Genomic DNA, 27,471 nt, shown 5'->3' with positions numbered 1-27,471 from the left:
CTTTATTGAATTGGTCGGTGGTTGACCTCCACCTTGCTTTGCACCCCAATTTGGGATGTATTCCATCTGTCTAGATTTTGGCGGTTGGTGACTGTTCACATTAAGTCATCAGGCTTTGTCCACAGGCTGTTTACTTCATGCAGCATTTGCTTGGACCTGTCCCGCCCACAGCCATGACTCAGTCATGGGTACGGGATTGAAATAGACCAGGTGAGTGCTGCTAAGAGCAGTTCTACTATTCATATGTGAGGCCGTATGGCACATTTTATAAAAATATTTTAGTGTAGGACTGCTTCAAATGAGATTTGCCGTGACGTGGCGAAGCAGCTCAAGAAATTGCAATTTTTTGCCAAAAATCTCAAAATTTTTTAAAATAAGTACAGTTTGGAATGTTTAGTGCTGTTGTGCACATTTGGTGCTGCTTTTTGTTTTTTCTTTATTGAATTGGTCGGTGGTTGACCTCCACCTTGCTTTGCACCCCAATTTGGGATGTATTCCATCTGTCTAGATTTTGGCGGTTGGTGACTGTTCACATTAAGTCATCAGGCTTTGTCCACAGGCTGTTTACTTCATGCAGCATTTGCTTGGACCTGTCCCGCCCACAGCCATGACTCAGTCATGGGTACGGGATTGAAATAGACCAGGTGAGTGCTGCTAAGAGCAGTTCTACTATTCATATGTGAGGCCGTATGGCACATTTTATAAAAATATTTTAGTGTAGGACTGCTTCAAATGAGATTTGCCGTGACGTGGCGAAGCAGCTCAAGAAATTGCAATTTTTTGCCAAAAATCTCAAAATTTTTTAAAATAAGTACAGTTTGGAATGTTTAGTGCTGTTGTGCACATTTGGTGCTGCTTTTTGTTTTTTCTTTATTGAATTGGTCGGTGGTTGACCTCCACCTTGCTTTGCACCCCAATTTGGGATGTATTCCATCTGTCTAGATTTTGGCGGTTGGTGACTGTTCACATTAAGTCATCAGGCTTTGTCCACAGGCTGTTTACTTCATGCAGCATTTGCTTGGACCTGTCCCGCCCACAGCCATGACTCAGTCATGGGTACGGGATTGAAATAGACCAGGTGAGTGCTGCTAAGAGCAGTTCTACTATTCATATGTGAGGCCGTATGGCACATTTTATAAAAATATTTTAGTGTAGGACTGCTTCAAATGAGATTTGCCGTGACGTGGCGAAGCAGCTCAAGAAATTGCAATTTTTTGCCAAAAATCTCAAAATTTTTTAAAATAAGTACAGTTTGGAATGTTTAGTGCTGTTGTGCACATTTGGTGCTGCTTTTTGTTTTTTCTTTATTGAATTGGTCGGTGGTTGACCTCCACCTTGCTTTGCACCCCAATTTGGGATGTATTCCATCTGTCTAGATTTTGGCGGTTGGTGACTGTTCACATTAAGTCATCAGGCTTTGTCCACAGGCTGTTTACTTCATGCAGCATTTGCTTGGACCTGTCCCGCCCACAGCCATGACTCAGTCATGGGTACGGGATTGAAATAGACCAGGTGAGTGCTGCTAAGAGCAGTTCTACTATTCATATGTGAGGCCGTATGGCACATTTTATAAAAATATTTTAGTGTAGGACTGCTTCAAATGAGATTTGCCGTGATGTGGCGAAGCAGCTCAAGAAATTGCAATTTTTTGCCAAAAATCTCAAAATTTTTTAAAATAAGTACAGTTTGGAATGTTTAGTGCTGTTGTGCACATTTGGTGCTGCTTTTTGTTTTTTCTTTATTGAATTGGTCGGTGGTTGACCTCCACCTTGCTTTGCACCCCAATTTGGGATGTATTCCATCTGTCTAGATTTTGGCGGTTGGTGACTGTTCACATTAAGTCATCAGGCTTTGTCCACAGGCTGTTTACTTCATGCAGCATTTGCTTGGACCTGTCCCGCCCACAGCCATGACTCAGTCATGGGTACGGGATTGAAATAGACCAGGTGAGTGCTGCTAAGAGCAGTTCTACTATTCATATGTGAGGCCGTATGGCACATTTTATAAAAATATTTTAGTGTAGGACTGCTTCAAATGAGATTTGCCGTGACGTGGCGAAGCAGCTCAAGAAATTGCAATTTTTTGCCAAAAATCTCAAAATTTTTTAAAATAAGTACAGTTTGGAATGTTTAGTGCTGTTGTGCACATTTGGTGCTGCTTTTTGTTTTTTCTTTATTGAATTGGTCGGTGGTTGACCTCCACCTTGCTTTGCACCCCAATTTGGGATGTATTCCATCTGTCTAGATTTTGGCGGTTGGTGACTGTTCACATTAAGTCATCAGGCTTTGTCCACAGGCTGTTTACTTCATGCAGCATTTGCTTGGACCTGTCCCGCCCACAGCCATGACTCAGTCATGGGTACGGGATTGAAATAGACCAGGTGAGTGCTGCTAAGAGCAGTTCTACTATTCATATGTGAGGCCGTATGGCACATTTTATAAAAATATTTTAGTGTAGGACTGCTTCAAATGAGATTTGCCGTGACGTGGCGAAGCAGCTCAAGAAATTGCAATTTTTTGCCAAAAATCTCAAAATTTTTTAAAATAAGTACAGTTTGGAATGTTTAGTGCTGTTGTGCACATTTGGTGCTGCTTTTTGTTTTTTCTTTATTGAATTGGTCGGTGGTTGACCTCCACCTTGCTTTGCACCCCAATTTGGGATGTATTCCATCTGTCTAGATTTTGGCGGTTGGTGACTGTTCACATTAAGTCATCAGGCTTTGTCCACAGGCTGTTTACTTCATGCAGCATTTGCTTGGACCTGTCCCGCCCACAGCCATGACTCAGTCATGGGTACGGGATTGAAATAGACCAGGTGAGTGCTGCTAAGAGCAGTTCTACTATTCATATGTGAGGCCGTATGGCACATTTTATAAAAATATTTTAGTGTAGGACTGCTTCAAATGAGATTTGCCGTGACGTGGCGAAGCAGCTCAAGAAATTGCAATTTTTTGCCAAAAATCTCAAAATTTTTTAAAATAAGTACAGTTTGGAATGTTTAGTGCTGTTGTGCACATTTGGTGCTGCTTTTTGTTTTTTCTTTATTGAATTGGTCGGTGGTTGACCTCCACCTTGCTTTGCACCCCAATTTGGGATGTATTCCATCTGTCTAGATTTTGGCGGTTGGTGACTGTTCACATTAAGTCATCAGGCTTTGTCCACAGGCTGTTTACTTCATGCAGCATTTGCTTGGACCTGTCCCGCCCACAGCCATGACTCAGTCATGGGTACGGGATTGAAATAGACCAGGTGAGTGCTGCTAAGAGCAGTTCTACTATTCATATGTGAGGCCGTATGGCACATTTTATAAAAATATTTTAGTGTAGGACTGCTTCAAATGAGATTTGCCGTGACGTGGCGAAGCAGCTCAAGAAATTGCAATTTTTTGCCAAAAATCTCAAAATTTTTTAAAATAAGTACAGTTTGGAATGTTTAGTGCTGTTGTGCACATTTGGTGCTGCTTTTTGTTTTTTCTTTATTGAATTGGTCGGTGGTTGACCTCCACCTTGCTTTGCACCCCAATTTGGGATGTATTCCATCTGTCTAGATTTTGGCGGTTGGTGACTGTTCACATTAAGTCATCAGGCTTTGTCCACAGGCTGTTTACTTCATGCAGCATTTGCTTGGACCTGTCCCGCCCACAGCCATGACTCAGTCATGGGTACGGGATTGAAATAGACCAGGTGAGTGCTGCTAAGAGCAGTTCTACTATTCATATGTGAGGCCGTATGGCACATTTTATAAAAATATTTTAGTGTAGGACTGCTTCAAATGAGATTTGCCGTGATGTGGCGAAGCAGCTCAAGAAATTGCAATTTTTTGCCAAAAATCTCAAAATTTTTTAAAATAAGTACAGTTTGGAATGTTTAGTGCTGTTGTGCACATTTGGTGCTGCTTTTTGTTTTTTCTTTATTGAATTGGTCGGTGGTTGACCTCCACCTTGCTTTGCACCCCAATTTGGGATGTATTCCATCTGTCTAGATTTTGGCGGTTGGTGACTGTTCACATTAAGTCATCAGGCTTTGTCCACAGGCTGTTTACTTCATGCAGCATTTGCTTGGACCTGTCCCGCCCACAGCCATGACTCAGTCATGGGTACGGGATTGAAATAGACCAGGTGAGTGCTGCTAAGAGCAGTTCTACTATTCATATGTGAGGCCGTATGGCACATTTTATAAAAATATTTTAGTGTAGGACTGCTTCAAATGAGATTTGCCGTGACGTGGCGAAGCAGCTCAAGAAATTGCAATTTTTTGCCAAAAATCTCAAAATTTTTTAAAATAAGTACAGTTTGGAATGTTTAGTGCTGTTGTGCACATTTGGTGCTGCTTTTTGTTTTTTCTTTATTGAATTGGTCGGTGGTTGACCTCCACCTTGATTTGCACCCCAATTTGGGATGTATTCCATCTGTCTAGATTTTGGCGGTTGGTGACTGTTCACATTAAGTCATCAGGCTTTGTCCACAGGCTGTTTACTTCATGCAGCATTTGCTTGGACCTGTCCCGCCCACAGCCATGACTCAGTCATGGGTACGGGATTGAAATAGACCAGGTGAGTGCTGCTAAGAGCAGTTCTACTATTCATATGTGAGGCCGTATGGCACATTTTATAAAAATATTTTAGTGTAGGACTGCTTCAAATGAGATTTGCCGTGACGTGGCGAAGCAGCTCAAGAAATTGCAATTTTTTGCCAAAAATCTCAAAATTTTTTAAAATAAGTACAGTTTGGAATGTTTAGTGCTGTTGTGCACATTTGGTGCTGCTTTTTGTTTTTTCTTTATTGAATTGGTCGGTGGTTGACCTCCACCTTGCTTTGCACCCCAATTTGGGATGTATTCCATCTGTCTAGATTTTGGCGGTTGGTGACTGTTCACATTAAGTCATCAGGCTTTGTCCACAGGCTGTTTACTTCATGCAGCATTTGCTTGGACCTGTCCCGCCCACAGCCATGACTCAGTCATGGGTACGGGATTGAAATAGACCAGGTGAGTGCTGCTAAGAGCAGTTCTACTATTCATATGTGAGGCCGTATGGCACATTTTATAAAAATATTTTAGTGTAGGACTGCTTCAAATGAGATTTGCCGTGATGTGGCGAAGCAGCTCAAGAAATTGCAATTTTTTGCCAAAAATCTCAAAATTTTTTAAAATAAGTACAGTTTGGAATGTTTAGTGCTGTTGTGCACATTTGGTGCTGCTTTTTGTTTTTTCTTTATTGAATTGGTCGGTGGTTGACCTCCACCTTGCTTTGCACCCCAATTTGGGATGTATTCCATCTGTCTAGATTTTGGCGGTTGGTGACTGTTCACAGTAAGTCATCAGGCTTTGTCCACAGGCTGTTTACTTCATGCAGCATTTGCTTGGACCTGTCCCGCCCACAGCCATGACTCAGTCATGGGTACGGGATTGAAATAGACCAGGTGAGTGCTGCTAAGAGCAGTTCTACTATTCATATGTGAGGCCGTATGGCACATTTTATAAAAATATTTTAGTGTAGGACTGCTTCAAATGAGATTTGCCGTGACGTGGCGAAGCAGCTCAAGAAATTGCAATTTTTTGCCAAAAATCTCAAAATTTTTTAAAATAAGTACAGTTTGGAATGTTTAGTGCTGTTGTGCACATTTGGTGCTGCTTTTTGTTTTTTCTTTATTGAATTGGTCGGTGGTTGACCTCCACCTTGATTTGCACCCCAATTTGGGATGTATTCCATCTGTCTAGATTTTGGCGGTTGGTGACTGTTCACATTAAGTCATCAGGCTTTGTCCACAGGCTGTTTACTTCATGCAGCATTTGCTTGGACCTGTCCCGCCCACAGCCATGACTCAGTCATGGGTACGGGATTGAAATAGACCAGGTGAGTGCTGCTAAGAGCAGTTCTACTATTCATATGTGAGGCCGTATGGCACATTTTATAAAAATATTTTAGTGTAGGACTGCTTCAAATGAGATTTGCCGTGACGTGGCGAAGCAGCTCAAGAAATTGCAATTTTTTGCCAAAAATCTCAAAATTTTTTAAAATAAGTACAGTTTGGAATGTTTAGTGCTGTTGTGCACATTTGGTGCTGCTTTTTGTTTTTTCTTTATTGAATTGGTCGGTGGTTGACCTCCACCTTGCTTTGCACCCCAATTTGGGATGTATTCCATCTGTCTAGATTTTGGCGGTTGGTGACTGTTCACATTAAGTCATCAGGCTTTGTCCACAGGCTGTTTACTTCATGCAGCATTTGCTTGGACCTGTCCCGCCCACAGCCATGACTCAGTCATGGGTACGGGATTGAAATAGACCAGGTGAGTGCTGCTAAGAGCAGTTCTACTATTCATATGTGAGGCCGTATGGCACATTTTATAAAAATATTTTAGTGTAGGACTGCTTCAAATGAGATTTGCCGTGACGTGGCGAAGCAGCTCAAGAAATTGCAATTTTTTGCCAAAAATCTCAAAATTTTTTAAAATAAGTACAGTTTGGAATGTTTAGTGCTGTTGTGCACATTTGGTGCTGCTTTTTGTTTTTTCTTTATTGAATTGGTCGGTGGTTGACCTCCACCTTGCTTTGCACCCCAATTTGGGATGTATTCCATCTGTCTAGATTTTGGCGGTTGGTGACTGTTCACATTAAGTCATCAGGCTTTGTCCACAGGCTGTTTACTTCATGCAGCATTTGCTTGGACCTGTCCCGCCCACAGCCATGACTCAGTCATGGGTACGGGATTGAAATAGACCAGGTGAGTGCTGCTAAGAGCAGTTCTACTATTCATATGTGAGGCCGTATGGCACATTTTATAAAAATATTTTAGTGTAGGACTGCTTCAAATGAGATTTGCCGTGACGTGGCGAAGCAGCTCAAGAAATTGCAATTTTTTGCCAAAAATCTCAAAATTTTTTAAAATAAGTACAGTTTGGAATGTTTAGTGCTGTTGTGCACATTTGGTGCTGCTTTTTGTTTTTTCTTTATTGAATTGGTCGGTGGTTGACCTCCACCTTGCTTTGCACCCCAATTTGGGATGTATTCCATCTGTCTAGATTTTGGCGGTTGGTGACTGTTCACATTAAGTCATCAGGCTTTGTCCACAGGCTGTTTACTTCATGCAGCATTTGCTTGGACCTGTCCCGCCCACAGCCATGACTCAGTCATGGGTACGGGATTGAAATAGACCAGGTGAGTGCTGCTAAGAGCAGTTCTACTATTCATATGTGAGGCCGTATGGCACATTTTATAAAAATATTTTAGTGTAGGACTGCTTCAAATGAGATTTGCCGTGACGTGGCGAAGCAGCTCAAGAAATTGCAATTTTTTGCCAAAAATCTCAAAATTTTTTAAAATAAGTACAGTTTGGAATGTTTAGTGCTGTTGTGCACATTTGGTGCTGCTTTTTGTTTTTTCTTTATTGAATTGGTCGGTGGTTGACCTCCACCTTGCTTTGCACCCCAATTTGGGATGTATTCCATCTGTCTAGATTTTGGCGGTTGGTGACTGTTCACATTAAGTCATCAGGCTTTGTCCACAGGCTGTTTACTTCATGCAGCATTTGCTTGGACCTGTCCCGCCCACAGCCATGACTCAGTCATGGGTACGGGATTGAAATAGACCAGGTGAGTGCTGCTAAGAGCAGTTCTACTATTCATATGTGAGGCCGTATGGCACATTTTATAAAAATATTTTAGTGTAGGACTGCTTCAAATGAGATTTGCCGTGACGTGGCGAAGCAGCTCAAGAAATTGCAATTTTTTGCCAAAAATCTCAAAATTTTTTAAAATAAGTACAGTTTGGAATGTTTAGTGCTGTTGTGCACATTTGGTGCTGCTTTTTGTTTTTTCTTTATTGAATTGGTCGGTGGTTGACCTCCATCTTGATTTGCACCCCAATTTGGGATGTATTCCATCTGTCTAGATTTTGGCGGTTGGTGACTGTTCACATTAAGTCATCAGGCTTTGTCCACAGGCTGTTTACTTCATGCAGCATTTGCTTGGACCTGTCCCGCCCACAGCCATGACTCAGTCATGGGTACGGGATTGAAATAGACCAGGTGAGTGCTGCTAAGAGCAGTTCTACTATTCATATGTGAGGCCGTATGGCACATTTTATAAAAATATTTTAGTGTAGGACTGCTTCAAATGAGATTTGCCGTGACGTGGCGAAGCAGCTCAAGAAATTGCAATTTTTTGCCAAAAATCTCAAAATTTTTTAAAATAAGTACAGTTTGGAATGTTTAGTGCTGTTGTGCACATTTGGTGCTGCTTTTTGTTTTTTCTTTATTGAATTGGTCGGTGGTTGACCTCCACCTTGCTTTGCACCCCAATTTGGGATGTATTCCATCTGTCTAGATTTTGGCGGTTGGTGACTGTTCACATTAAGTCATCAGGCTTTGTCCACAGGCTGTTTACTTCATGCAGCATTTGCTTGGACCTGTCCCGCCCACAGCCATGACTCAGTCATGGGTACGGGATTGAAATAGACCAGGTGAGTGCTGCTAAGAGCAGTTCTACTATTCATATGTGAGGCCGTATGGCACATTTTATAAAAATATTTTAGTGTAGGACTGCTTCAAATGAGATTTGCCGTGACGTGGCGAAGCAGCTCAAGAAATTGCAATTTTTTGCCAAAAATCTCAAAAATTTTTAAAATAAGTACAGTTTGGAATGTTTAGTGCTGTTGTGCACATTTGGTGCTGCTTTTTGTTTTTTCTTTATTGAATTGGTCGGTGGTTGACCTCCACCTTGCTTTGCACCCCAATTTGGGATGTATTCCATCTGTCTAGATTTTGGCGGTTGGTGACTGTTCACATTAAGTCATCAGGCTTTGTCCACAGGCTGTTTACTTCATGCAGCATTTGCTTGGACCTGTCCCGCCCACAGCCATGACTCAGTCATGGGTACGGGATTGAAATAGACCAGGTGAGTGCTGCTAAGAGCAGTTCTACTATTCATATGTGAGGCCGTATGGCACATTTTATAAAAATATTTTAGTGTAGGACTGCTTCAAATGAGATTTGCCGTGATGTGGCGAAGCAGCTCAAGAAATTGCAATTTTTTGCCAAAAATCTCAAAATTTTTTAAAATAAGTACAGTTTGGAATGTTTAGTGCTGTTGTGCACATTTGGTGCTGCTTTTTGTTTTTTCTTTATTGAATTGGTCGGTGGTTGACCTCCACCTTGCTTTGCACCCCAATTTGGGATGTATTCCATCTGTCTAGATTTTGGCGGTTGGTGACTGTTCACATTAAGTCATCAGGCTTTGTCCACAGGCTGTTTACTTCATGCAGCATTTGCTTGGACCTGTCCCGCCCACAGCCATGACTCAGTCATGGGTACGGGATTGAAATAGACCAGGTGAGTGCTGCTAAGAGCAGTTCTACTATTCATATGTGAGGCCGTATGGCACATTTTATAAAAATATTTTAGTGTAGGACTGCTTCAAATGAGATTTGCCGTGATGTAGCGAAGCAGCTCAAGAAATTGCAATTTTTTGCCAAAAATCTCAAAATTTTTTAAAATAAGTACAGTTTGGAATGTTTAGTGCTGTTGTGCACATTTGGTGCTGCTTTTTGTTTTTTCTTTATTGAATTGGTCGGTGGTTGACCTCCACCTTGCTTTGCACCCCAATTTGGGATGTATTCCATCTGTCTAGATTTTGGCGGTTGGTGACTGTTCACATTAAGTCATCAGGCTTTGTCCACAGGCTGTTTACTTCATGCAGCATTTGCTTGGACCTGTCCCGCCCACAGCCATGACTCAGTCATGGGTACGGGATTGAAATAGACCAGGTGAGTGCTGCTAAGAGCAGTTCTACTATTCATATGTGAGGCCGTATGGCACATTTTATAAAAATATTTTAGTGTAGGACTGCTTCAAATGAGATTTGCCGTGACGTGGCGAAGCAGCTCAAGAAATTGCAATTTTTTGCCAAAAATCTCAAAATTTTTTAAAATAAGTACAGTTTGGAATGTTTAGTGCTGTTGTGCACATTTGGTGCTGCTTTTTGTTTTTTCTTTATTGAATTGGTCGGTGGTTGACCTCCACCTTGATTTGCACCCCAATTTGGGATGTATTCCATCTGTCTAGATTTTGGCGGTTGGTGACTGTTCACATTAAGTCATCAGGCTTTGTCCACAGGCTGTTTACTTCATGCAGCATTTGCTTGGACCTGTCCCGCCCACAGCCATGACTCAGTCATGGGTACGGGATTGAAATAGACCAGGTGAGTGCTGCTAAGAGCAGTTCTACTATTCATATGTGAGGCCGTATGGCACATTTTATAAAAATATTTTAGTGTAGGACTGCTTCAAATGAGATTTGCCGTGATGTGGCGAAGCAGCTCAAGAAATTGCAATTTTTTGCCAAAAATCTCAAAATTTTTTAAAATAAGTACAGTTTGGAATGTTTAGTGCTGTTGTGCACATTTGGTGCTGCTTTTTGTTTTTTCTTTATTGAATTGGTCGGTGGTTGACCTCCACCTTGCTTTGCACCCCAATTTGGGATGTATTCCATCTGTCTAGATTTTGGCGGTTGGTGACTGTTCACATTAAGTCATCAGGCTTTGTCCACAGGCTGTTTACTTCATGCAGCATTTGCTTGGACCTGTCCCGCCCACAGCCATGACTCAGTCATGGGTACGGGATTGAAATAGACCAGGTGAGTGCTGCTAAGAGCAGTTCTACTATTCATATGTGAGGCCGTATGGCACATTTTATAAAAATATTTTAGTGTAGGACTGCTTCAAATGAGATTTGCCGTGACGTGGCGAAGCAGCTCAAGAAATTGCAATTTTTTGCCAAAAATCTCAAAATTTTTTAAAATAAGTACAGTTTGGAATGTTTAGTGCTGTTGTGCACATTTGGTGCTGCTTTTTGTTTTTTCTTTATTGAATTGGTCGGTGGTTGACCTCCACCTTGATTTGCACCCCAATTTGGGATGTATTCCATCTGTCTAGATTTTGGCGGTTGGTGACTGTTCACATTAAGTCATCAGGCTTTGTCCACAGGCTGTTTACTTCATGCAGCATTTGCTTGGACCTGTCCCGCCCACAGCCATGACTCAGTCATGGGTACGGGATTGAAATAGACCAGGTGAGTGCTGCTAAGAGCAGTTCTACTATTCATATGTGAGGCCGTATGGCACATTTTATAAAAATATTTTAGTGTAGGACTGCTTCAAATGAGATTTGCCGTGACGTGGCGAAGCAGCTCAAGAAATTGCAATTTTTTGCCAAAAATCTCAAAATTTTTTAAAATAAGTACAGTTTGGAATGTTTAGTGCTGTTGTGCACATTTGGTGCTGCTTTTTGTTTTTTCTTTATTGAATTGGTCGGTGGTTGACCTCCACCTTGCTTTGCACCCCAATTTGGGATGTATTCCATCTGTCTAGATTTTGGCGGTTGGTGACTGTTCACATTAAGTCATCAGGCTTTGTCCACAGGCTGTTTACTTCATGCAGCATTTGCTTGGACCTGTCCCGCCCACAGCCATGACTCAGTCATGGGTACGGGATTGAAATAGACCAGGTGAGTGCTGCTAAGAGCAGTTCTACTATTCATATGTGAGGCCGTATGGCACATTTTATAAAAATATTTTAGTGTAGGACTGCTTCAAATGAGATTTGCCGTGATGTGGCGAAGCAGCTCAAGAAATTGCAATTTTTTGCCAAAAATCTCAAAATTTTTTAAAATAAGTACAGTTTGGAATGTTTAGTGCTGTTGTGCACATTTGGTGCTGCTTTTTGTTTTTTCTTTATTGAATTGGTCGGTGGTTGACCTCCACCTTGCTTTGCACCCCAATTTGGGATGTATTCCATCTGTCTAGATTTTGGCGGTTGGTGACTGTTCACAGTAAGTCATCAGGCTTTGTCCACAGGCTGTTTACTTCATGCAGCATTTGCTTGGACCTGTCCCGCCCACAGCCATGACTCAGTCATGGGTACGGGATTGAAATAGACCAGGTGAGTGCTGCTAAGAGCAGTTCTACTATTCATATGTGAGGCCGTATGGCACATTTTATAAAAATATTTTAGTGTAGGACTGCTTCAAATGAGATTTGCCGTGACGTGGCGAAGCAGCTCAAGAAATTGCAATTTTTTGCCAAAAATCTCAAAATTTTTTAAAATAAGTACAGTTTGGAATGTTTAGTGCTGTTGTGCACATTTGGTGCTGCTTTTTGTTTTTTCTTTATTGAATTGGTCGGTGGTTGACCTCCACCTTGATTTGCACCCCAATTTGGGATGTATTCCATCTGTCTAGATTTTGGCGGTTGGTGACTGTTCACATTAAGTCATCAGGCTTTGTCCACAGGCTGTTTACTTCATGCAGCATTTGCTTGGACCTGTCCCGCCCACAGCCATGACTCAGTCATGGGTACGGGATTGAAATAGACCAGGTGAGTGCTGCTAAGAGCAGTTCTACTATTCATATGTGAGGCCGTATGGCACATTTTATAAAAATATTTTAGTGTAGGACTGCTTCAAATGAGATTTGCCGTGACGTGGCGAAGCAGCTCAAGAAATTGCAATTTTTTGCCAAAAATCTCAAAATTTTTTAAAATAAGTACAGTTTGGAATGTTTAGTGCTGTTGTGCACATTTGGTGCTGCTTTTTGTTTTTTCTTTATTGAATTGGTCGGTGGTTGACCTCCACCTTGCTTTGCACCCCAATTTGGGATGTATTCCATCTGTCTAGATTTTGGCGGTTGGTGACTGTTCACATTAAGTCATCAGGCTTTGTCCACAGGCTGTTTACTTCATGCAGCATTTGCTTGGACCTGTCCCGCCCACAGCCATGACTCAGTCATGGGTACGGGATTGAAATAGACCAGGTGAGTGCTGCTAAGAGCAGTTCTACTATTCATATGTGAGGCCGTATGGCACATTTTATAAAAATATTTTAGTGTAGGACTGCTTCAAATGAGATTTGCCGTGACGTGGCGAAGCAGCTCAAGAAATTGCAATTTTTTGCCAAAAATCTCAAAATTTTTTAAAATAAGTACAGTTTGGAATGTTTAGTGCTGTTGTGCACATTTGGTGCTGCTTTTTGTTTTTTCTTTATTGAATTGGTCGGTGGTTGACCTCCACCTTGCTTTGCACCCCAATTTGGGATGTATTCCATCTGTCTAGATTTTGGCGGTTGGTGACTGTTCACATTAAGTCATCAGGCTTTGTCCACAGGCTGTTTACTTCATGCAGCATTTGCTTGGACCTGTCCCGCCCACAGCCATGACTCAGTCATGGGTACGGGATTGAAATAGACCAGGTGAGTGCTGCTAAGAGCAGTTCTACTATTGATATGTGAGGCCGTATGGCACATTTTATAAAAATATTTTAGTGTAGGACTGCTTCAAATGAGATTTGCCGTGACGTGGCGAAGCAGCTCAAGAAATTGCAATTTTTTGCCAAAAATCTCAAAATTTTTTAAAATAAGTACAGTTTGGAATGTTTAGTGCTGTTGTGCACATTTGGTGCTGCTTTTTGTTTTTTCTTTATTGAATTGGTCGGTGGTTGACCTCCACCTTGCTTTGCACCCCAATTTGGGATGTATTCCATCTGTCTAGATTTTGGCGGTTGGTGACTGTTCACATTAAGTCATCAGGCTTTGTCCACAGGCTGTTTACTTCATGCAGCATTTGCTTGGACCTGTCCCGCCCACAGCCATGACTCAGTCATGGGTACGGGATTGAAATAGACCAGGTGAGTGCTGCTAAGAGCAGTTCTACTATTCATATGTGAGGCCGTATGGCACATTTTATAAAAATATTTTAGTGTAGGACTGCTTCAAATGAGATTTGCCGTGACGTGGCGAAGCAGCTCAAGAAATTGCAATTTTTTGCCAAAAATCTCAAAAATTTTTAAAATAAGTACAGTTTGGAATGTTTAGTGCTGTTGTGCACATTTGGTGCTGCTTTTTGTTTTTTCTTTATTGATTTGGTCGGTGGTTGACCTCCACCTTGATTTGCACCCCAATTTGGGATGTATTCCATCTGTCTAGATTTTGGCGGTTGGTGACTGTTCACATTAAGTCATCAGGCTTTGTCCACAGGCTGTTTACTTCATGCAGCATTTGCTTGGACCTGTCCCGCCCACAGCCATGACTCAGTCATGGGTACGGGATTGAAATAGACCAGGTGAGTGCTGCTAAGAGCAGTTCTACTATTCATATGTGAGGCCGTATGGCACATTTTATAAAAATATTTTAGTGTAGGACTGCTTCAAATGAGATTTGCCGTGACGTGGCGAAGCAGCTCAAGAAATTGCAATTTTTTGCCAAAAATCTCAAAATTTTTTAAAATAAGTACAGTTTGGAATGTTTAGTGCTGTTGTGCACATTTGGTGCTGCTTTTTGTTTTTTCTTTATTGAATTGGTCGGTGGTTGACCTCCACCTTGCTTTGCACCCCAATTTGGGATGTATTCCATCTGTCTAGATTTTGGCGGTTGGTGACTGTTCACATTAAGTCATCAGGCTTTGTCCACAGGCTGTTTACTTCATGCAGCATTTGCTTGGACCTGTCCCGCCCACAGCCATGACTCAGTCATGGGTACGGGATTGAAATAGACCAGGTGAGTGCTGCTAAGAGCAGTTCTACTATTCATATGTGAGGCCGTATGGCACATTTTATAAAAATATTTTAGTGTAGGACTGCTTCAAATGAGATTTGCCGTGACGTGGCGAAGCAGCTCAAGAAATTGCAATTTTTTGCCAAAAATCTCAAAATTTTTTAAAATAAGTACAGTTTGGAATGTTTAGTGCTGTTGTGCACATTTGGTGCTGCTTTTTGTTTTTTCTTTATTGAATTGGTCGGTGGTTGACCTCCACCTTGCTTTGCACCCCAATTTGGGATGTATTCCATCTGTCTAGATTTTGGCGGTTGGTGACTGTTCACATTAAGTCATCAGGCTTTGTCCACAGGCTGTTTACTTCATGCAGCATTTGCTTGGACCTGTCCCGCCCACAGCCATGACTCAGTCATGGGTACGGGATTGAAATAGACCAGGTGAGTGCTGCTAAGAGCAGTTCTACTATTCATATGTGAGGCCGTATGGCACATTTTATAAAAATATTTTAGTGTAGGACTGCTTCAAATGAGATTTGCCGTGATGTGGCGAAGCAGCTCAAGAAATTGCAATTTTTTGCCAAAAATCTCAAAATTTTTTAAAATAAGTACAGTTTGGAATGTTTAGTGCTGTTGTGCACATTTGGTGCTGCTTTTTGTTTTTTCTTTATTGAATTGGTCGGTGGTTGACCTCCACCTTGCTTTGCACCCCAATTTGGGATGTATTCCATCTGTCTAGATTTTGGCGGTTGGTGACTGTTCACATTAAGTCATCAGGCTTTGTCCACAGGCTGTTTACTTCATGCAGCATTTGCTTGGACCTGTCCCGCCCACAGCCATGACTCAGTCATGGGTACGGGATTGAAATAGACCAGGTGAGTGCTGCTAAGAGCAGTTCTACTATTCATATGTGAGGCCGTATGGCACATTTTATAAAAATATTTTAGTGTAGGACTGCTTCAAATGAGATTTGCCGTGATGTAGCGAAGCAGCTCAAGAAATTGCAATTTTTTGCCAAAAATCTCAAAATTTTTTAAAATAAGTACAGTTTGGAATGTTTAGTGCTGTTGTGCACATTTGGTGCTGCTTTTTGTTTTTTCTTTATTGAATTGGTCGGTGGTTGACCTCCACCTTGCTTTGCACCCCAATTTGGGATGTATTCCATCTGTCTAGATTTTGGCGGTTGGTGACTGTTCACATTAAGTCATCAGGCTTTGTCCACAGGCTGTTTACTTCATGCAGCATTTGCTTGGACCTGTCCCGCCCACAGCCATGACTCAGTCATGGGTACGGGATTGAAATAGACCAGGTGAGTGCTGCTAAGAGCAGTTCTACTATTCATATGTGAGGCCGTATGGCACATTTTATAAAAATATTTTAGTGTAGGACTGCTTCAAATGAGATTTGCCGTGACGTGGCGAAGCAGCTCAAGAAATTGCAATTTTTTGCCAAAAATCTCAAAATTTTTTAAAATAAGTACAGTTTGGAATGTTTAGTGCTGTTGTGCACATTTGGTGCTGCTTTTTGTTTTTTCTTTATTGAATTGGTCGGTGGTTGACCTCCACCTTGATTTGCACCCCAATTTGGGATGTATTCCATCTGTCTAGATTTTGGCGGTTGGTGACTGTTCACATTAAGTCATCAGGCTTTGTCCACAGGCTGTTTACTTCATGCAGCATTTGCTTGGACCTGTCCCGCCCACAGCCATGACTCAGTCATGGGTACGGGATTGAAATAGACCAGGTGAGTGCTGCTAAGAGCAGTTCTACTATTCATATGTGAGGCCGTATGGCACATTTTATAAAAATATTTTAGTGTAGGACTGCTTCAAATGAGATTTGCCGTGACGTGGCGAAGCAGCTCAAGAAATTGCAATTTTTTGCCAAAAATCTCAAAATTTTTTAAAATAAGTACAGTTTGGAATGTTTAGTGCTGTTGTGCACATTTGGTGCTGCTTTTTGTTTTTTCTTTATTGAATTGGTCGGTGGTTGACCTCCACCTTGCTTTGCACCCCAATTTGGGATGTATTCCATCTGTCTAGATTTTGGCGGTTGGTGACTGTTCACATTAAGTCATCAGGCTTTGTCCACAGGCTGTTTACTTCATGCAGCATTTGCTTGGACCTGTCCCGCCCACAGCCATGACTCAGTCATGGGTACGGGATTGAAATAGACCAGGTGAGTGCTGCTAAGAGCAGTTCTACTATTCATATGTGAGGCCGTATGGCACATTTTATAAAAATATTTTAGTGTAGGACTGCTTCAAATGAGATTTGCCGTGATGTGGCGAAGCAGCTCAAGAAATTGCAATTTTTTGCCAAAAATCTCAAAATTTTTTAAAATAAGTACAGTTTGGAATGTTTAGTGCTGTTGTGCACATTTGGTGCTGCTTTTTGTTTTTTCTTTATTGAATTGGTCGGTGGTTGACCTCCACCTTGCTTTGCACCCCAATTTGGGATGTATTCCATCTGTCTAGATTTTGGCGGTTGGTGACTGTTCACAGTAAGTCATCAGGCTTTGTCCACAGGCTGTTTACTTCATGCAGCATTTGCTTGGACCTGTCCCGCCCACAGCCATGACTCAGTCATGGGTACGGGATTGAAATAGACCAGGTGAGTGCTGCTAAGAGCAGTTCTACTATTCATATGTGAGGCCGTATGGCACATTTTATAAAAATATTTTAGTGTAGGACTGCTTCAAATGAGATTTGCCGTGACGTGGCGAAGCAGCTCAAGAAATTGCAATTTTTTGCCAAAAATCTCAAAATTTTTTAAAATAAGTACAGTTTGGAATGTTTAGTGCTGTTGTGCACATTTGGTGCTGCTTTTTGTTTTTTCTTTATTGAATTGGTCGGTGGTTGACCTCCACCTTGATTTGCACCCCAATTTGGGATGTATTCCATCTGTCTAGATTTTGGCGGTTGGTGACTGTTCACATTAAGTCATCAGGCTTTGTCCACAGGCTGTTTACTTCATGCAGCATTTGCTTGGACCTGTCCCGCCCACAGCCATGACTCAGTCATGGGTACGGGATTGAAATAGACCAGGTGAGTGCTGCTAAGAGCAGTTCTACTATTCATATGTGAGGCCGTATGGCACATTTTATAAAAATATTTTAGTGTAGGACTGCTTCAAATGAGATTTGCCGTGACGTGGCGAAGCAGCTCAAGAAATTGCAATTTTTTGCCAAAAATCTCAAAATTTTTTAAAATAAGTACAGTTTGGAATGTTTAGTGCTGTTGTGCACATTTGGTGCTGCTTTTTGTTTTTTCTTTATTGAATTGGTCGGTGGTTGACCTCCACCTTGATTTGCACCCCAATTTGGGATGTATTCCATCTGTCTAGATTTTGGCGGTTGGTGACTGTTCACATTAAGTCATCAGGCTTTGTCCACAGGCTGTTTACTTCATGCAGCATTTGCTTGGACCTGTCCCGCCCACAGCCATGACTCAGTCATGGGTACGGGATTGAAATAGACCAGGTGAGTGCTGCTAAGAGCAGTTCTACTATTCATATGTGAGGCCGTATGGCACATTTTATAAAAATATTTTAGTGTAGGACTGCTTCAAATGAGATTTGCCGTGACGTGGCGAAGCAGCTCAAGAAATTGCAATTTTTTGCCAAAAATCTCAAAATTTTTTAAAATAAGTACAGTTTGGAATGTTTAGTGCTGTTGTGCACATTTGGTGCTGCTTTTTGTTTTTTCTTTATTGAATTGGTCGGTGGTTGACCTCCACCTTGCTTTGCACCCCAATTTGGGATGTATTCCATCTGTCTAGATTTTGGCGGTTGGTGACTGTTCACATTAAGTCATCAGGCTTTGTCCACAGGCTGTTTACTTCATGCAGCATTTGCTTGGACCTGTCCCGCCCACAGCCATGACTCAGTCATGGGTACGGGATTGAAATAGACCAGGTGAGTGCTGCTAAGAGCAGTTCTACTATTCATATGTGAGGCCGTATGGCACATTTTATAAAAATATTTTAGTGTAGGACTGCTTCAAATGAGATTTGCCGTGATGTGGCGAAGCAGCTCAAGAAATTGCAATTTTTTGCCAAAAATCTCAAAATTTTTTAAAATAAGTACAGTTTGGAATGTTTAGTGCTGTTGTGCACATTTGGTGCTGCTTTTTGTTTTTTCTTTATTGAATTGGTCGGTGGTTGACCTCCACCTTGCTTTGCACCCCAATTTGGGATGTATTCCATCTGTCTAGATTTTGGCGGTTGGTGACTGTTCACAGTAAGTCATCAGGCTTTGTCCACAGGCTGTTTACTTCATGCAGCATTTGCTTGGACCTGTCCCGCCCACAGCCATGACTCAGTCATGGGTACGGGATTGAAATAGACCAGGTGAGTGCTGCTAAGAGCAGTTCTACTATTCATATGTGAGGCCGTATGGCACATTTTATAAAAATATTTTAGTGTAGGACTGCTTCAAATGAGATTTGCCGTGACGTGGCGAAGCAGCTCAAGAAATTGCAATTTTTTGCCAAAAATCTCAAAATTTTTTAAAATAAGTACAGTTTGGAATGTTTAGTGCTGTTGTGCACATTTGGTGCTGCTTTTTGTTTTTTCTTTATTGAATTGGTCGGTGGTTGACCTCCACCTTGATTTGCACCCCAATTTGGGATGTATTCCATCTGTCTAGATTTTGGCGGTTGGTGACTGTTCACATTAAGTCATCAGGCTTTGTCCACAGGCTGTTTACTTCATGCAGCATTTGCTTGGACCTGTCCCGCCCACAGCCATGACTCAGTCATGGGTACGGGATTGAAATAGACCAGGTGAGTGCTGCTAAGAGCAGTTCTACTATTCATATGTGAGGCCGTATGGCACATTTTATAAAAATATTTTAGTGTAGGACTGCTTCAAATGAGATTTGCCGTGACGTGGCGAAGCAGCTCAAGAAATTGCAATTTTTTGCCAAAAATCTCAAAATTTTTTAAAATAAGTACAGTTTGGAATGTTTAGTGCTGTTGTGCACATTTGGTGCTGCTTTTTGTTTTTTCTTTACACATTCAGCTTTATATATTATATATATATATATATATATACATATATAAAAACACAATAACACATATAATCACTGATAAGAACAGGTAAAAACACATACAGCATAAGAAATATACATCACAAATTAAAGGAAGGCACTTGAGGAATACTAACCAAAACAATTTAAAGAAAAATTTCTGAAATCAAATTTAGCCCTTTGGGTTTTATAGTATCCAGTTTAAAAATCCAATATACTGTATCTCTCTCCTATTAAGAGTTTCAATCCTATTGGGAGTGGAAGCAGGCAGATGATCAATGGGACTTATTCTTAATATATTGGGATCTTTGTTGTGTACAACCCAACCAATGTATTGGTTGGGTTGTACGACCCACGTACTGTTTCTAGCAAGAAACAGTACGTGGGTCATACAACCAAACCACTACATTGCAGGCTTAATTCCCATAGGTCAAACATTAAAAAGGGATATTCCAAACATGGGCTCTCTCAGAATTTTGCTATATCACACAACAAAGATCCCAATAAATTAAGAATAAGTCCCATTAATCATGTGTTTGCTTCCACTCCCAATAGGATTGAAACCCTTAAAGGGGTTATCCGGCTTCTTTGACTTTTTTTTTTTATTTCCGTATTGGGCTACATTGGGGCAGGTAAGTAGATAGAGACCACTTACCTGCCCTGCTGTCAGCCCCTCTCCCCCGGCTCAGAGCGGTCATGTGACCGCTCCTGCCGCGATTTTGCTGCTTCCGGTCATTTCATGTCAACATGGGCAGGGCCATGTTGACATGCAAATGTGGAACAGCATGTTGCCGCCCTGCTGGGCTGTACAGTGCGAGGAGTCCCCGCCCCCTTCCCTGCACCCTCCCACACATTCCCCCGCACCTCTTTTACTCTCCAGTAACCTCCCCCTGCACTGCTGTGGGGTCCGTGACCTGGGGGAGGGGCCTGGCGGCAGCTGCCATGGTGTCAGCTCCAGCACCGTGCCCCCTGCTCAGGATCACACATTCAAATGTACCGGCATCACAGATCGCAGATCACAGATGCCGGTACATTTGAAAGTGCTGATGAGAAGCAGCGCAGCGCTGCTTCTCATCACTGTCCCTCCGGCTGTCTGTGCTCTCTTCAGCACAGCGGTGACGTCACTACTGTGCTGATATGTCCAGAGCACAGACAGCTGGCGAACGTGCAGGAGCGGCGGGGACCGAGGAGGGGTGAGTATGTATTCCACATGTGTTCCATATGGGGGGGGAGGTGCAGAGCTATATGTGTGCGTGTGCAGAGCCATATGTATGCATGTGCAGAGCCATGTGTGCGTGTGCAGAGCCATGTGTGCGTGTGCAGAGCCATATGTGTGTGTGTGCGGTACAGAGCCATATGTGTGCGGTGCAGAGCCATATGTGTGCGTGTGCGGTGCAGAGCCATATGTGTGCGTGTGCAGAGCCATATGTGTGCGTAGCCATATGTGTGCATGTGCGGTACAGAGCCATATGTGTGCGGTGCAGAGCCATATGTGTGCGTTTGCGGTGCAGAGCCATATGTGTGCGTGTGCGGAGCAGAGCCATATGTGTGCGTGTGCGGTGCAGAGCCATGCGTGTGCGGTGCAGAGCCATGTGTGTGCGATGCAGAGCCATATGTGTGCGTGTGCAGAGCCATATGTGTGCGTGTGCAGAGCCAAATGTGTGCGTGTGCAGAGCCATATGTGTGCGTGTGCGGTACAGAGCCATATGTGTGCGTGTGTGTTGCAGAGCTATATGTGTGCGTGTGCGGTGCAGAGCCATATGTGTGCGTGTGTGTTGCAGAGCTATATGTGTGCGTGTGCGGTGCAGAGCCATATGTGTGCGTGTGCGGTACAGAGCCATATGTGTGCGTTGCAGAGCCTTATGTGTGCGTGTGCAGAGCCATATGTGTGCGTGTGCAGAGACATGTGTGCGTGTGCGGTACAGAGCCATATGTGTGCGGTGCAGAGCCATATGTGTGCGTGTGCGGTGCAGAGCCATATGTGTGCGTGTGCAGAGCCATATGTGTGCGTGTGCGGTGCAGAGCTATATGTGTGCGTGTGCGGTGCAGAGCCATATGTGTGCGGTACAGAGCCATATGTGTGCGTCTGCGTTGCAGAACCATATGTGTGCGTGTGCAGAGCCATATGTGTGCGTGTGCGGTACAGAGCCATATGTGTGCGTGTGCAGAGCCATATGTGTGCGTGTGCAGAGCCATATGTGTGCGTGTGCGTAGCCATATGTGTGCGTGTGCGGTACAGAGCCATATGTGTGCGGGTGCGGTGCAAAGCCATGCGTGTGCGGTGCAGAGCCATGCGTGTGCGGTGCAGAGCCATATGTGTGCGTGTACAGAGCCATATGTGTGCGTGTGCAGAGCCATATGTGTGCGTGTGCGGTACAGAGCCATATGTGTGCGTGTGCGGTGCAGAGCCATATGTGTGCGGTGCGGTACAGAGCTATATGTGTGCAGTACAGAGCCATATGTGTGCGGTGCAGAGCATACGTGTGTGGTGCAGAGCCATATGTGTGCGTGTGCGGTGCAGAGCCCGATGTGGGGCTGTTATTTGCAATGCTGTAGTGATACCAGGTCAGGTGCTGGGGAAGAATACTGACAGGGAATATGTGTGCAGGGGGTGGGCAGAGGGTGAGGCTGGACACTGGGGTGGGTGGTGACAGCTCTAACTGAGGTTCAGCACAGGAAGTGGTCATGTTTGCTGGATCTGAATGTAAACAAGAAGCTGCAGAGAATAAAGGGATAATTCAAGAGGAACAAAAGTTAGAAAACAAAAAATAACAATGTAGGTGTGATTTATATGACAATACAGCACAGATAAACTCAAAAATTTTTGTTAAGCTAATGTCGGACAACTCCTTTAATAGGAGAGAGATATATTGGATTTTTAAAGTTGATACTATGAAACCCAAAGGACTAAATTTGATTTCAGAAATTTTTCTTTAAATTGTTTTGGTTTTTATTCCCCAAGTGCCTTCCTCTAATTTGTGATCTATATTTCATATACTGTATGTGTTTTTACCTCTTCCTATCGGTGATTGTATGTGTTATTGTGTTATTGTGTTTTTATCTATGTATCTATATATATAATTGCCTTATTCTGTCTGTCTGTCTGTCTGTCTGTCTTGCTCCAAAATTGTGTCGTTACAGTGACATTGTGTCCTTACAGTGACAACCGTCGGATTGGCCGCTGGGCTCGGCCTGGCCCCGCCCCTCCACACGGATTGGCCGCTTGGCTCGGCCTGGCCCCCCCCCCGCATGGATTAACCGTTTGGCCAGGCCCGTCCCCCCCACATGATGCCCACAAGGCCACGCCCCCCACACGCGATGCCCGCTAGGCCACGCCCCCCGCACGCTCTGCCCGCTAGGCCACGTCCCCTGCACGCGATGCTCACTAGGCCAAGCCCCCCGCACGCGATGCCCGCTAGGCCACGACCATCCACGCAATGCCCGCTAGGCCACGCCCCCGCACGCGATGCCCGCTAGGCCACGCCACCGCACGCGATGCCTGCTAGGCCACGCCCCCGCACGCGATGCTCGCTAGGCCACGCCCCCGCACACGATGCCCGTTAGGCCACGCCCCTTCACACTATGCCCGCTAGGCCATGGCCCCTCACACTATGCCCGCTAGGCCACGCCCCCTCACACTATGCCCGCTAGGCCATGCCCCCCTCACACTATGCCCGCTCGTCCACGCCCCCCTCACACTATGCCCGCTCAGCCACACCCCCCCGCACACGTTGGGCACCTGTACACCTCCCCCCAGGACAACTCCTCCCATTATACTCCTCTTTCCCCAGGACTACTCCTCCCATTATTCTCCTCCTATTATAATCTCCTATTATACTCCTCTCTGAGGGGTGCGCAGCATGGGGGATGGAGCACGATGGGGGGTGCGCAGCATGGGGGATGGAGCACAATGGGGAGTGCAGCATGGGGGATGGAGCACGATGGGGGGTTCAGCATGGGAGATGGAGCACGATGGGGGGTGCAGCATGGGGGGTGGACCACGATGGGGAGTGCGCAGCATGGGGGATGGAGCACGATGGGGGGTGCGCAGCATGGGGGATGGAGGACAATGGGGGGTGCGCAGCATGGGGGATTGAGCACGATGGGGGTGCGCAGCATGGAGGATGGAGCACGATGGAGGGTGCGCAGCATGGTGGATGGAGCACGATGGGGGATGCGCAGCATGGGGGAAGGAGCACGATGGGGGGGGTGCAGCATGGGGGGTGGACCATGATGGGGGGTGCACACATCCCCCCAAAACACACACACACCGCTAACACATGCACCGCACAACACACCACACACACACTGGGAACCACAAACACCACCCTACACAGACACCCACACACACACAGACAATGCTGCACACACACACAACACACAAACACCGCGGCACACACAAATATATGAACATACCGCGCAACACACACATTGCACAAAACATACCTCCCCCAAAACACACACACGCACCCCACACACGCACCCCACACACACACACCCACACAAACCGCGCAACACACACAGCACCACACACACACAACGCTACAGACACACAGCGCTCCACAAACAACGCAACACACAACGCAACACACAAACAACACCACTCTCACCCCCCCACCCAGACAACACCCAGAACATTTACAGCGCCCTACACAAACACTTGGCAACTACACACAACAACATCTATATATATATAACAGAAATCATACATTAACTACACAATACATAAATTCTAGAATACCCGATGCGTTAGAATACATAATTATCTTATCTTAATTTCTTAATTTATTATATATATATATATATATATATTTATTTTTTTTTAGAAAGTTGTAACTAGGGATGAGCGAGTAGTGAAATACTCGGACTTGCTATAATCGTAACGAGTATGTTCTAATACTCAGGTACTCATTACGAGTAGTGAGTCCAATGCAAGTCAATGGGAAATGCGAGTAATTGTCTGGGGGCTGAGTAAAAGGCCACGAGGGGGGCTGTAAATAAAGAATATAGTTAATAATAAACATTATCATTATACTTACAGGTCCCACGACGCGTCCTGCAGACTCTGCCTCCTGACGCTTCTGCTTCTGAGTCCGTTCATCGCTGTGCCGTCCGGTATCCAAAGGACCTTCCGTGACGTCATAGCATGTAACCAGTCACGTGTGAATGTTGTATGATCTCATTGGCTACAGACTGGTCACATGACTATGACGTCATCTAAGGTCCTGTAGTGTCAGCATGCTCGCTGGTACTTGGTGCTCGCCCGTGCATCTTCTTACTCTCGGTATACTCGGAGAGCGTCGTGTACCGGCGAGATGCTTGGGCACATGCTCGGCTCCCCATCCCTGCATGCTGGCGCTCTTTACAGAGTCAGCCTACATGCAGGAATTGGCTGCTACAGCCAGTGAATAGCGGTGCCGGGGATCAGGTGAGCGGAGATCACCATTGTTATAGTAACCTGCTCTTTAGCTTACTATGGCAATGGTGGCAGCGGTGACATCACCGCTTACTAACCCGCAGTCTTTGTTCACTCATTCAGTTATTAGACTGCACGGGGAGGAGCACTGTCTTTCTCCCTGTGCATTCTGATATAGCAGAGCTAGATGGGTTGAAGAAGACAGAAGACCTGGATCGTAGAGGGGTGAGAGGGAGTAATAAAGATGGAGTTTCTAAGTGTGTCTGTGTATTTATTTCTAATAAAGTTTTTTTTTTTTTGTCTTTTTTTAACCCTTTATTGGTGATTCTTAATGGCTGGGTCAAACTTGGCCTGACATTAAGAATCTCTGGCTTTATACCAGCTGGTAAAACAAAGCTGGTATTAACCCCTTACTACCCAGCATGCCACCCGGCACCAGGGCCACTGGAGGAGTTGGATACAGCGCCTGAAAATGGCGCTTCTATTAAAGGGCCGATTTCTGGGGCGGCTGCAGACTGCAATTTGCAACGGGGGGGGGCCAGAAATCTTGGGCCACCCTGTTCTGCGGATTCCAGTCCCCAGCTGCCTAGTTGTACCTGGCTGGACACAAAAATTGGGCAAAGCCCATGTCGTTTTTTGTTTTTTTTTATTATTATTATTTCATGAAATAATTAAAAAAAAAGGGCTTCCCTATATTTTTGGTTCCCAGTCGGGTAAAAAGAGGCATCTGGGGGTTGGGGGCAGCTCGTACCTGCCTGCTGTACCTGGCTAGCATACAAAAATATGGCGAAGCCCACGTAATTTTTTTTTTAGCTTTTTGGTAAAAAACTTTAAAAAAAAAAAAGGGCTTCCCTGGATTTTTCATTGCCAGTGAAGCTAATACCAAGCAGCGTGGGTTAGCAGCCAGTAGCTGCTTGGATTACCCTTAGCTAGCAATAGAAAATGGAGTGGGAGCCCACCCATTTTTTTTTAATTATTTTTTTTAAATAACTAAATAAAAATAAAAAATAGGCTTCCCTGTATGTTGATTGCTAGCCAAGGTAAAGAAAGACAGATGGGGTGGCAGCCTGTGGCCATTTGCTTTATGTGCGCTAAGAATCAAAAATACCGAGCGCTACGTCATTATTTTTAAATTATTTATTTTTATACAACCATATATTGTGTGTGTGTGTGTGTGTCTATATACAGTATATATATGTGTGTATATATATATATATATATATATATATAATGTCTGGCAAAAATTAAGAGACCACTGCAAAATTTTCAGTTTTTCTGATTTTTCTCTTTATATTTTTGAGTGAAATGTACATTGTTCTTTTATTCTATAATCTACTGACAGCGTCTCTGAATTTCCAAGCAACAAATTTTTTATTTACTTTCTGAAAATACTAATTTATAGACTAGTGGTCTCTTAATTTTGGCTAGAGCTGTATATATATATATATATACACACACACACACAATATATAGTTGTCTAAAATAAATAATTTAAAAAAATGACGTAGCGCGGTATTTTTGATTCTCAGCGCAGATAAAGCGGACGGCTACAGGCTGTCACCCTCTCCCCCATCTGCCTGGCAATTAAAATACAGGGAAGCCCATTAATTATTTTTTTATATAAAAAATGCATGAGTTCCTGCCATAATTTGATCGCCAGTCAGGTAAAGCCAGGCAGCTGGGGGCTGGGATTCTCGGCAGCCCACAGCCGCCCCTGGAAATGGCGCATTGTTTCTTAACGCAATTTCCAGGCACTTTACCCGGCTCATCCAGTGGCCCTGAAAAACACAACACAGAGAATTTTTTTTTATTAGAAATGAAACAAAAAAAACCATTTAGAGGCTCCTTCTTTATTATAAAAAATCTGTAATCCACAGGTACAGCAATGTCACCTCTGCTTCATCACTCTGTACAGACAGTCTATACAGTGTGAGAATCAGAGAGAGCAATGAACAATGTCAACTTTACTACATCCCTCTGCACAGCAGCTATCCAGAGTGAGATGCAGACTGACACTGAGGCCGGAGCTCCACTTACGTGTGACTCGTGCAGTCTGGCATCGGCATCACCCCGAACGAACTGACACTCTCAGGACACGAGCGCCGACCGCTCCTGTCAGAAGAATGTGCAGCCATACCGGGTGATGCCGATGCGACACTAGCACAGTGACAGTCAAAGTTCAGTTTGTAGCCAATGAAGTAATTCAACATTCACACGTGACTGGGTCACATGGCTATGACGTTATTGAAGGTCCTTCAGTAGTCCAGTGTTGGTTACCGGGCGGCACAGCAATGATCGGACAGACGCAGAAGCAGAAGCGGCGGGAGGCAGAGTCTGCAGGACGCGTCACGGGTCCTGTAAGTATGATTATAATTGTTTTGGAGTAATGTGCTTGATCTATCTTTTTAGTTCAGGATCGCCCATCCCTACTCGCTACTCCTAACGAGTAATCACAAAGATACTCGCGGAATAACGAGTAGCCTGAATACTGTACTACTCAGCGA

Source organism: Anomaloglossus baeobatrachus, unplaced genomic scaffold, assembly GCF_048569485.1.
Source record: "Anomaloglossus baeobatrachus isolate aAnoBae1 unplaced genomic scaffold, aAnoBae1.hap1 Scaffold_168, whole genome shotgun sequence".
NCBI lineage: Eukaryota > Metazoa > Chordata > Amphibia > Anura > Aromobatidae > Anomaloglossus > Anomaloglossus baeobatrachus.
This window is presented reverse-complemented; position numbering follows the sequence as displayed.